This window comes from Zootermopsis nevadensis, unplaced genomic scaffold (assembly GCF_977971745.1).
Source record: "Zootermopsis nevadensis isolate Lab colony 2312 unplaced genomic scaffold, Znev_1.0 Znev_ptg000027l, whole genome shotgun sequence".
In the NCBI taxonomy this organism is placed as follows: Eukaryota; Metazoa; Arthropoda; class Insecta; order Blattodea; family Termopsidae; genus Zootermopsis; species Zootermopsis nevadensis.
In genome coordinates, this window is record NW_028259159.1 from 5,511,690 (window position 1) to 5,524,715 (window position 13,026).

General features: G+C 38.6%; 1 protein-coding gene across 3 annotated transcripts in view; it reads right to left on the minus strand.

The window, feature by feature from the left end:
• Positions 1–11,367, minus strand: part of Liprin-gamma (liprin protein kazrin) — a 195,404-nt gene extending 184,037 nt beyond the window's left edge. For all 3 annotated transcript variants that reach the window (XM_087356447.1, XM_087356446.1, XM_087356439.1), the window contains exon 1: positions 11,181–11,367. The gene's annotated coding sequence lies outside the window, so the exon portion shown is untranslated. The remainder of the gene's footprint in view (positions 1–11,180) is intronic.
• Between the last annotated feature and the right edge of the window lie 1,659 nt (positions 11,368–13,026).

A 13,026-nucleotide genomic window follows, 5' to 3' on the forward strand; every position in this document is an offset into this window, starting at 1 on the left:
TCTGTTGAGTGTGCCTTAGATTCGACTCGTACCACCCGTATGCGGTTTAACATTGGGTTTCGCGAGCGTGTTTCTCTGGTGGAAAATATTAAACTGAAAATTCCAGAGATAAAATTACCTGCAAGCGTCTAGCATCAAAAATGATAGAGAATGAATCTATAAATCATTATTCCAAACGTTCATAAAAATTACTGATGACAAAAGAATAAAAATGTTGTGCACAGGATTCTTCTGTATAAAAATTATAGACGTTTCGGAGATACATGCTGCATACTTCTTCAGGGTAAATTTAGTGCCGAAATTGTTTGCATTAAAGCAACAGATAATAACGAATTATTTTGACTAATCACGAATTATTATTGATTATAATGGGTGAAAAGTAATTGTGATTTACGTTGATATCGATAATGTTCATTCACCTAAGTCGCTGCCATTAGCACGTGAACCACGACCAATGCAGAGATGCACGGCAGAAAATACAGGCTAAATTACTGAGATCTTCTTCTCTATTAATTTCCAGTTTCTCCAAAGAGTAATACGAAGATATTCCAAAGATTCAGTGAATGAAGTACCACAACGAGCTTCAGGGTCTATGAGACATTTCCGTATGCATACACTAAATATTACACGAGATTACTAACGAAACGAATAGCATTACTAGAGTTCCATTACAGTGTAAAATTTGCTGTTTCAGCTGCATCAAGATTAACAACACCCTGTATAACAATTTGCCGACTGAACTTAATCCATTTACCCAATCCGTCCTTTGTATTCTGCGTTTCCGAGGTGGTAATAATTAAACAGCAGCATCAGAGGGATCACATAAATTCCATCTCTTCACATTAATCAACGGAATGTATTAACTTTTCTATATTATACTTTGAAATCCACACAGAGATCCACAGGATCCAATTACATATTACATGTTGTTTCTTTAGCTTCAAAGTAAAGTTACGGAATGAGTGATAACAGATGCTATGGAATGAATCACATGTAATTCAGTCGTAGGTGCAAAGATAATTTTAAAAAGGTCAGAGCTCTCGCCATGTAGTAATTACTTGGTTTCTCTGTGGAGGAATGCAGAACTGTCGATCGGCGTTAGCAAATTTTAAATTTAATTCGTGTTCACTGACACAATAAGAATCGGCTTTCTCACAGATTGTGCACCAAAAATTTGTTAAAAAAATGGTAGTAAGAAGAGACAAACAAAGACAAATACAATAAAATAGACAAAACAAATGAATAAATTTAACAATATATCATCTACACATTTGTATTACTCAATAAATCATTAGTCACTAAACAGAGGCTCAATTTTAATTTCTAGAACCCAGAAAAAAAAACACGTGGTGCGTTGCTTAGTACTCATGCACCGTATCCCGGGAACCTGGGGTCATAAATCTGCCCCGAAAACTGAGGCTTGTCGTGGTTTTCCCTGTCACTCAAATTCTGCGACACGTTTAAAATAGTCCACGACCACTTCCTCCCACATTAATATCACAAACAACGGATTGACCTGAGAAGGTAAGGATTTATCTGATCTCATGCACCGCTCCATAAAATAGAACAGGAGTATCGGAGGTAGAACCCAAGCTTGGCACATATGAAAGCGACTGGTCAGCTTCGTGCTCCGGCCGAAAGTACCCTCCCACAGAAACAGAAACCCCCCCCCCCCGCGGTTAGCACTAAGCACAAAACACTAGCTAAAAGAAAAATGCACGTCCGTGCCGGGAATCGAGCTAAGAACCGACCAGTAGGAAGCGTATAATCTGTACTGACGAGGTTTCAGGTTGTCTCGGAGACGATTATTAACATGGGTACCTTCTAGGATGTTGATCCCTGTGGTCTGGTAGGTACTGACTGACGTCTCAGAGGAACTCGCTACCCTGGTTAGCATCCACCACACTAAAGACGTAGCCTCATAGAGGATAATCATATTTATCCAGATCTACGTCGCTTTAACGTCTTTATAAATGCTACATGTTTTTGAAGCTGTTAAACATAAAATTTTGATTAGAATGTCTGATGGAAGAGACAGCTTCAAACATTCAACCGTAGACAGCAGTAAAATATTCAAATGGCTCTTAAGGAAATGGGATGACTGAGTATGGACCAGATTCATCTGTCTCAGAAAATGAATCGTTTGTAGTCTCTTGTGAAGACAATAATGAACCAGCGGTCTCCAAAAGAGAAGCGAGATCCCTTTACTGATTGGCTGTTTACTTCTCAGGAATGATTGTGCTCCATGAATATATTTGGATTTGTAATTACCCTGTAGATACTTAACACACGAGGGTAAAACCATTGTATTTGCACTCTGCAAAATCCCATTCAAAAACTCGTAAAATTAATTTTCAATACGCTAAATACGAAACACATTTCCGTACTCAGTATTGTAATGCACGTCGCATTGTTATCCAGTTCATTTTGATTTATATAACGGAGCATCCAAAAGCACGTAGCGTAAAATGGCACGTTGACGTTCCACGCACGTTACAGTGCTCAGACACAAAATAACCCCTACCTTCCCCCTATTCACAACTTTAATAAACACAAGAACGCTATAGAAAGTTGTCTGCAATCTCTGCCTCCTCGACTCCAGCTATGAATAAATAAAGAACAAGGCTTCTTCAGTATAAAATGCGAAGTTCATGGAAGTAAAAAAATTAGGAATTCTCTCCAGCAGTTCAGAACGGTGAATTCTGTACTGCTGTATAGCATCAGATGGAGTTTAAAAGAGACTGAAAATGTGACAGAAGTGGCAAGTCAGTGTAGTGTTCCTTCGCTGTTAAAGTGAGTTGTTCAATGCTTTCTGAACTGGAATAATCAAGAGAATTTTAGGTCTTATTCGTTTGTCTTTACATCAGGTATATTAAATAAGATATAATGGATAAGTTGTTCGTAATTATACTTCATTTTATAAAATTGTTCAACAGATATGTTTTATCTCTGGTACTGCAGCGTACAACTTTACACTGGGCGCAGATAAAACTTAATTTAATTCTGCAAAAATAACGTGGAACAGTTTAAATACAAAATCTTCTGATATCTACATAAATGGAAACAATATTATATATTTTATTTCACTTTTCAGTGAACACATTGCTCTGCTGATTAACCAGTCACACCCTGAATGCCTCTAATACCATAGCCAGCACATGGAGCAAACACTGGAGTAAATTTCCTCCACGTCTAAGCCTCACAAACTGTTACCCCAAATTACATCACTTTGAAACAAACAAAAGTTAGTACGCGTTATAAACATGTGTGCTCCCCCCAAAAAATATGTCTTCAGATTTTTATTCTCAGTCAGACTGGGCGTGCGAGAGATAAAAGCAGGGACAAGACAGAAAAACAAAAACTTAGAAAAAGATAGGAACGAGATGGATGAAACACGTAGAAATGGAAGAGAATACATTTGAGGGTAAGAAGAAAATTAGAGTAGTATAGATGGAGAAAATGGGACGGACAAAAGAGGTAGAGATGTTTGGGTAGATGAAGAGAGAAAAATACAGAAACAGACGAACAAATTACGACAGAACCTAACCTATTAAAAACATCGAAATATTACCAGAATGGCCGCCGAATAAAACTTCATCCAAGACGAAAATTAATAGGTCCTGTCAAAGTTCCTTCATCACATTTCCAATGGTACGAGAAACCGCCAATGAACGTGTTTTTAATTTCAACTTTCATGGGATCTTCGCGTCCCATAACGATTCCTGTCAGCAGAGACAACACTCAGCATTTTCAGAGCCTCTCTGCTGAGCACGCAGTACGTCCAACCGCTGTAGACGTCAGAGCTTCATGGAAATAACACGATATTTACTTTAGAACTACAGGATATATTTGAACTAGAAATAAATGGACAGCAAGGTTAATAAATTATTCAAAAGAGCAAGGAACCCGTCTTAAAATAAGTTTACTCCAATGGATTGCAACCCTGCAATATTTTCTCTACAAACTAAGAGGCCTATCTGATTAACCAGGTAATTTTATGATACTGATGAAAAGAGAACAGTATTCGTGCAATCCGTACAAAACTCTTTCTAGAGGCCACATGACTCCCCTACTAAGAACGCCATCACTTTAAAATCCTCTTTCCGAAGGGGCTTCCCACTTTTATCCAAGCTTATTCTGTACACTGAAATTATATCCTCGTGTCTTAATATACTTATGTAATTTTCCACCCCTGAAAATACATATAAAGCCACACACACCACAGATTTATAAAGACGAATACTGTATTCGGTATCGAAGAAGCTTTACCATCTTCCCATTACGACGAGCTGAATTCAGAAAGGCAGTGAGAGAGTGAAGAGGGTTGCAGTCCTAACCATTCAGTACCACGAATTTACTGAAGCTCTACAAATGAACACTGCGGGGTTTCCAAGCAGATCTCCTTCGCAGTTGAATTGAAATCTCGCATTTAACCAGGCCATTGTGATCACGAAAACATCTGAATTGAACCAATCATAACTACGAATAGCTCTTTAATGTTCTGTCGAGAGACTTTTGTGTTAACATCCCCTGATATAAGGGCATGTACGCAACCTGTCACACACACAAACTGATTAGGTAAATAATAGTTCAAGCAAGGGCTGTACAGAACTTGGTAACCCAGACAAATGTCCAGGTAACTCTTTAAAAAAAAAAAAATAAAATTTATATTTACATAGGTGTACAAGGAGTGAAATTTTATCAGACATCGAGTCAGGATAGCTCAGTCGGTATGGGGCGGGGAAATTTTGAACGAGCTGAACATCATCAACTTCTGAAGAACTGTCTCCTACGTGGTTCCCCAGTTAGACCCAAACGATGTCTAGAATTCGTGTACTGTAACCTCGAAATATGTCTCTTATAAAAGTTTCTACGTAGAAAATGCCTACCTTCAATGATTATCATCATCATCATCACGGGTTCTACAGCCTATTACAGGTCTTGAACGCCCCATTTTTTGGGGGATTCTCAACAGGATTACTTTTTCTAGGGTGGAGTTGTCAGCCCCACGCCCAACCCCCAACCTGGAGGGTAGCTCAGGTACCTCGGGAGCGCCACTTCCCGTACTCACAAGATGTGAGCCCCTGAGGGGACCTACCTCCAATAATACCTCAATATAATCGTCAAACGTAAGGTGTGAACAAAGAAAGCAAAATTGGTGGTCTCTGTCCAAAGCCACATGAATACTATCCACATTTACATTTAAAATCGATCTTAATATTATCCTCGCATCTACGAGTAGTTCTCTTAAGAATAAAACACTTCAAATACAGAGCAGTACAACGAGAATTATAGGACACATCGCAAAGTACCTTCAACATACCAGACGCTTGGTGACTCATCGCTGTTTTATCTGCTGCTATAATATGCACATATGGGGAAAAAATTTGGCTTGGGTGACGACATAATTCTAGGAAACTGACAACGATTCTACTAATCGTTCATAAAACATCTGCCCTCAAGAAACAAATCACTTGAATAAAAATATAATACGCTTTGTCAATGAAACGAAAACACAAACAGAACATTCACTACAGATCCAACAGTACAACTTGAATTGATGTTCGGATCTGAAACCATTGACAAATGTTTTCAGAATGACGTCAAGCAGTTTGCTCATATCTACGGCAACTCATCAGGCGAAATACCTCGCAATTTCCCAGAAGTGCGATTTTTCCCGTGTAACATTGCCCGATCTTGGCTGTTAAGTTCAGTCCTCTTATTTTATGTTGGCCTCTGATCTGCGCAGAATGAGAGGTAATCTAACAGCAGTGGGATAAAATAGCACAATGATCTCCTAGTGGTTATTGTTCGTTCACAAACTCGCATCGTATTTCCCTGTTTGTGCCTATCATGTCGTAAAATAAACCCAGCTGTCGTAGTTAACCTAACAGCTTATCAACCATTTACTATTTCAGAAATCAACACTGTCAAAGACAACTGTATAGTGTGCCTGTACGTTTCAGTAAACAAGTCGTAATACTATAGGACAACCCACCGAATGTTGCCTTATAATTGTATCCCTCATCAAAATTACTGAAGTAATTATTCTCCACAAAACAAGCTATCGGAAAACAAAGTCATAAATGTGCAAGTGGACGCTGTGTTTATATATTTATGCCTGCCTCAGTATTTGGCACAATACCATATCGAAAACAAACCCAGTATGAAGACGATGTACAATACATGAAATAATATTTATACCAGTTCCTACAGCCTACGTATATATGATAATGTTTATATATCCTAATTTATTTTGTGTCTAAATTATATTTACGATTTAAAGTAAATTTATTCCTCAAGATATGAAATTTCTCGCTAAAATTCAGAGATAAAATTCCAAACAAACATGTTTTATAAAAAAAAAATATTAAATTTGAAATGTTAACCAAATCACCATTATCTGAAAGACAGCTTCAGGTCGAGACATGTAAGAATATCTACAACACCAAAAAAAATATATATAAAGAAAGCGAAGGAAAAATGAAAATGGCAGGTATTCTGTCCAACTATTTCCCATGGGTTTTCATGTCACTTTCGTAACCCAGCGGATTGTTGAAGCTCCTCGTTCCGTGACATTTATCTACCCTCAGGATACGTCAGGCCCGTCCACGTGGACAATAAAAATATGCAACTTCCAGCAGACTGAATGGTTACCATGGTTGCTTACGGGATACAGAGAATTCTCAATCAATACCAAATATGTCTACAATAATACGAGATATCAACGGTTTATAACCCATACGAACAGTGCTACCAACTTGCGATAAAAAGTTTCATAAAATTATGCCGTGTTGGCTACTTGTATTATTTTAGTGCCATAACAAGCATAATCGGTCGATAAAAATAAAAATTACCCCCCCCCCCCCCGGGATTTTAAAATACTTTGTTTTAAAAATAATCTCCATCACATGAAACGAAATTTTATTAGGATTCTCGAAAAAGTTTCATATTATAAATATTTGGATTGTCACCTGAAGTGTATATCGCTCAGAGTTATTATGACTGCATGCAAAATAGCCCATTTGAAACATGCTTACTGCCACCATTGACAGGACGGAGATGAAAGCAGAAGGGACCTCTGAAATGTCGATCAATTTCTATAAAACTATGCGGTGTAACATCCCAGATGACAGTCCCCTTCATAATCGCCTCAATTAGAACCTGAAATCTTAACAGCAGACACCGCCAGACCCCACCACAGGCGCCACCAAAACTGCGTTTGAAATTCCTGTTACCAGATTCGCCCGCGTCTGAAGTTAATTCGAATTTCTTCCTCATCGGTTGAGCTCAAGCGTGACGAACATTGTTACAATATCAGAATTAGATTTTTCTCAAGAATTTCTTCCGGGCTGTGGTCACCTCAAAATTTTCCCATCCGGCTAGCGCGTAAAAATAACTGATCGTCTCCGCTCTAACCCTAAGCAACTGTTATTGGACTCGACAGGGACCACTGAGCATTATATTCACGCCGGCCACGCCTAAAAAATAAGACTGTACACATCCACAGCCACACTGATACAAACACAAGCACCAATACGATATTTTTTGTTCCAAAATTTTTTTTTTCTAACACGAACGTAATATTTGTAACATCCGGTACGTATGATGTCAACATATGCAGGGCAATGTAAACACTGTAGCTCAGGACTTCCTTCCAGGTCACAGTGAAGGCTGTACCTTCAGACATGTAACACGCCCCTCTGTATCGTGAGAGGAAAATTATTCATACACGAAGTTCTTAAAAATATCTTAAATCAAGCCGATTCGAGGACTTGGAAGGAGGTAAGAAAGAAAGTCGGTGTCAGTGACCGCATAATCATCTAAATCGGAAGGACAGGTGAAATAATGATAAATATAAAAGATAATATTTCTAATGAGAAATTTAATGAGGATGTCAGAACAAAATACTGTGAAAAATATTGGACCTAAGAGGGATGAAATGACAGATGACTGGAGAAAATTACGTAATTACTAGCTTCATTGTTCGTATTGCCAACCTAATATTATTACATCGATTAAATGAAGGAAGAATGAGATGAGCTAATCGTGTAGAATGCATGGAATTAGTTATGAGAATCACACGTAACTCATAAATGCAAAATTCACGGCTACTGACTTCTTAAGAAGGTACAGTTTACCCGTCGACATTAACGTGTTTATGAATAATGAATTAGACCTGACTCGAAAGGAAGCGGTCGTGAGCCAATTTAAAGTAATGACCCGGCATCTACCTGGAGGCGCTGAGAAAAAACGCGACAACCGCAGTCAGAATAGGGTCGCCGGGAGGATATTTAAACTCAGAACCTCCCGATTACGAATTAGAGTGCTCTGCAGCGACTGAAGGTACTTAATTAAGTACAGTGATTATTTAATTAAGCTTTTGAAGGTTTATTAAAACCGATGTTTGAGCAATGAGGTACTGCCCTTCCCCCCTCGCCCTCATGCGTTCTTTTTGTCCCCTACAGTCAGTCACTGCCACCAATAAAACAACACGGTTACTGGGGACGTTGGTTTTCACGACACCGCTCGGTAAATAAGCACGCATTTTAAGAACATGCTACCTTAAAAAATGGGCCGTGGCCTCGAAAATCAGGCTATTCGATTGGTTCTACCGCTCGCTAATAACGGGAAGTACATTATTCATGCTCCCATAACTAACTTTGTTGCACTGTTTTATTAAATATCCAAGACCAACTAACTAACTAAACCCGAAGGTTCATCACCGAATTAACCAAAGCCCTCCACCAGACCCTGTCCTGGGCCAACAAAATCCAGTCTCCTTCAACTCCTATCTCTCATAGATCCCGCCTGACATTATCCTCCCATCTACGTCTAGGTCTCCCCAGCGGTCTCTTCCCTTCAGGTTTCCCAAATAGTGGACCCAACCAACCAGATGGCTTACCGAACCCGAAGGTTCATCACCGAATTAACCAAAGCCCTCCACCGGACCCTGTCCTGGGCCAACAAAATCCAGTCTCCTTCAACTCCTATCTCCCATAGATCCCGCCTGAGATTATCCTCCCATCTACGTCTAGGTCTCCCCAGCGGTCTCTTCCCCTCAGGCTTCCGGACCAGTACCCGGTGCACACCTCTTGTCCCTTCCATGCGCGCTACATGCCCCGTCCATCTCATTCTTCTCGACTTAATCACCCTGACAATACTGGGGGAGCAGTACAGATTTTTAAGCTCATCATTATGCAGTGGGAGTAGTAATTATCGCAAATCATAATTGCGATAAATGTTGTGAGACTGAATAAAAATTGAGATTAAGGACTTACAAGCCAACCCAGGTATTGAGATTTTCCTTATACATCAGATCATAATCTATAAATCATCTACCCTGTTAACGGAGACAGTACGTCAGTCCAGAACACTGCTAACTAGTTACAGACTACACAATGTCTATATTCCAGAAGACAATATGAACTTTGACGGCCGTGAAAATCTCATATTTAATTTTGGAAGGTTAAATTTTGCCAGAAGAGAAAACGAGATAAATCACGTAATTAAATTGACTGTATGATCACTGACTGGGGTAAAACTCGAGGAGAAACGCAGGAAGGAGTTCGGAGGAGACTAAAATTAAACGAACCGATTGAATGAACTCGCATGAATAGAATGTCAGAATGAAACATGACGTATTAGCATTTGTACATTCTCAATGCAAACCCGTTGCGTTTGGTGAAAATAAATAATTTACGTACTTGTCGGAAGGTATTGATTTTGTGTTGGTTCTGCTGCGAGGACTAGCGAGTCGTTAAACAGAAAACCGCGTACGTGTATCCTTGACGTGTTTTAACACTCGTTACCACAGACATTCCAGTATCGTATTACTTATGTAAATGTCGGTTCGGTATTGATCTAATCTCCAGCTTCTGCTTCAACTGATTTGATCCATCACAGGTTACTATTTTATTGTCTATTAAAAATTTGATGTCAATTCCACTGATTTACAAAATAATTTGAAAAACAAATATGACAGCCTTTTGAGATTTAGTGCCGTGTAGTCTCGTGGAAGCTGACCGACGTTTGAGAGATGTTTACTGCCACCATCATCAGGGCGACAAATAAGCACCTCTGAAACGTCTTGTCAACTGTAAGACTAAACATAGTAACATCCCAGGAAAATGTCATCTACACACCAGCCGCCGTGATAACCTAAAATCTCACGAAATGTAAAAAAAATATTTTCGGATCTCTATAAATTAATTGGTTGTATCTTAATACGGGGAAAATTTGAATATGTCCCAAGTTAGAGAGGACGAGTTTTGTATTTTACCGTACATGAAATGAGGCTCCTCCAGCAAAAAAATGTAGAATTATTATTAAAATGTATGATCCGAAGCTTTGATGGCGACAAAGTATAATGAATTCTTCTCGGGCTACCAGCCGTTTCAGGTGGTTGAATGGAGAAAGCGCCGACGTTTCGACCTCGCAAACTTCAGTTCCCTGAGGAAGAGTACAAATATTGTTGTCGAAACGTTAGTGTTTTCTCTATTCGACCGCCTGACACGGCTGGTAATCCGAGTATAATTAATTATATTAAATTAAATCAGAGCACTTCTTAAAAGCCTGTCGTCAAATGCAGAACTATGATGTACGCATTAAGGGTACATTTTAGAATAACCTCTTTCGTTGAATTCTGGTATCAGAAAACAGAGCAACAGAACACAAAGTGACCTCACATGTTCGAAAATATAACTCAGATACGACAAATCGTTTAAGTCTGTATTTTTTTTTAAAGGATGCATCTTGCTGTGTTTCGATCGTTAGGCTGACAAGTCTATCTACACAACGATTCTTGATTGTAGTTTCAATGTTTATTAAGAATCCACTCAATGTTTCGACATTAATTTGTCATCTTCAGCTGGTTCTATTCAAGTGTTCAAAACTAACAGATACGGCTACTTATTTGCATAAATATTTTCTGACGTTCACTTCGCCACGTAATAAACAGTGTCTTAGGCAGCTTACTCATTCAGCTACTGTGGACCACGTAGGTGTATTTACCGGTAGAACGCTGTAGTAGTGAATCTTATTAAACATTGAAACTACAATAAAAATTATTGTTATTTTATTACAAATAAAATGTTTCAAATTGCACTTAATGTAATGCATAAAATAATAGTTGTTCCCCCTGCAAAGAATAAAGAACATACGATATCACTATTACATACAGCGATTGGCTAGTGGTGAATCTTGTGTTCTTAGTGCCTGGGCAACGGGAATGGTAGGCTACTCGCAAGGCTCTCACACTTTCACAGGTAAAAAACACAAAGAAAAACACATATGAAAGTCAATATCACTAAACATCTAACGCACTCCGCTTACAAGCAAAGCCCACACACCACTGCTTCAGAGACTCCCTGCAGCCATTGAACATCGGCTGCCATCACAGCGCATGCGTCCTTAGGATACATAAGCTACTACGAGTCACATCAAATATATTGAACCTCTGACAGAGCGAGATATATTAGCTAACTGTAGGTCCTCTTAAACTCATCCAGGAACAAGATGGTTGGGTGTGTTAAATATTCGTAGTTCATTGTTTGGTAGGTCATTTAATATTACCTGAAGATATTTTATCTATGTTGGTTTGTTTAACAGCACTTCATCGATTAGCGATGTTAAAATTTCCGGTTCTGCTACGATATAATTGATCTATTCAGTTTTTAAATTCCTTTTGGCATTTGATTACGCGTAAAACTATATACTTTACACACCGTCGGTTCAAATTGAAATTATAAATGAATTAGCAATGACATGAAAGGAAACTGTCATCGATTATTTTTTTAAAAAAAAATATATTTGGCAGGTCTTTAATGTCTTAAATAAGATTCTGAGCTGGTATCACCATGTTTACTGTCGAAAAATTAAAACGTAATGATGACAAAAATGTTAATAACAGATGGCAAATTCCTATCAACAGGAGTTAGGAAGATGAGAATCTCTGGGGATATAGCGCCGTATAATATCACAAAAGTTACTCGACGTTTCAGAGATGTCTTCATCATGAGGGCGATGAGTATTCCAGAAGATTGCCATGTTCATTCGCGCCACCGTGAGAACCTGAAATATCACTACAGGAACCATGTTTTTACTCGTACAAGGATGGCGAAATACACAAGAGCTTTATATCACTTGCCGGCTTCGTCAATGGCAAACTACTGACGCTGAAATCCATCAAAGTTTGTTTCATAATCGAGAGCTTCATAATTTCTATCTTTCTCCAAATGTTAGGATGACCAAATCAAATTAAATGAGGTGGCCGGGGAATGTAGCACGCATTGCGCAGCACAAAATTTCATACAGAATATTAGTCGGAAAGTTCCACCCTTGTAAGACTTATGTGTGCATGATAGAATGATACTAAAATGGATCTTAAAGATATTGGGCGTGGTCTGAAGAATTTTACTGGCTCCAGATAGGACCAGTGATGGCCTCTTGTGCTTATGATAATACGCAGTCTTATTACACAAAATACGAGAAATTTCATGGCTCCAAAAGTTCTTTTCCGTGGACTTCGTTAGAAATTTTAAAAGAAAATTTAATTAGTCTAGCTTAGAAAATAGGGATATTGTATTAATTATCAATGAGTCGTACTAGAGCTAACGGAACCTTGTTTCGTATCTGGCGGCGAATGAGAGTTAAAACCAGGAAAAAAAATTCATTCGCATTTTGATTTATTTTTATCTAACCGCAGAATGGCGCACTGCGTTCCAGCTGTGTGATCATAGGAAGGGAATCAAATGTTTCGCTGATGTCAACGAACGTTTTGGCTAACACTGCCACTAGGGGTCATTTTATTCTGTGCTGTGCCCTATACAACACTTTAACGGGCATTTTATTTTGAATACTGTAGAGGAACGTCACCGAAATACAAACAGCATCCTGTACCAAAGTACAGATGAATACAGTAACAATAGACGTCAGGTCTAAAAAAAAATCTTTTTTGAGTTATATTAAATAATTTCCAACTTGTCGGATTATTAAATCAATACCCTAAACTATATTCGATTCATT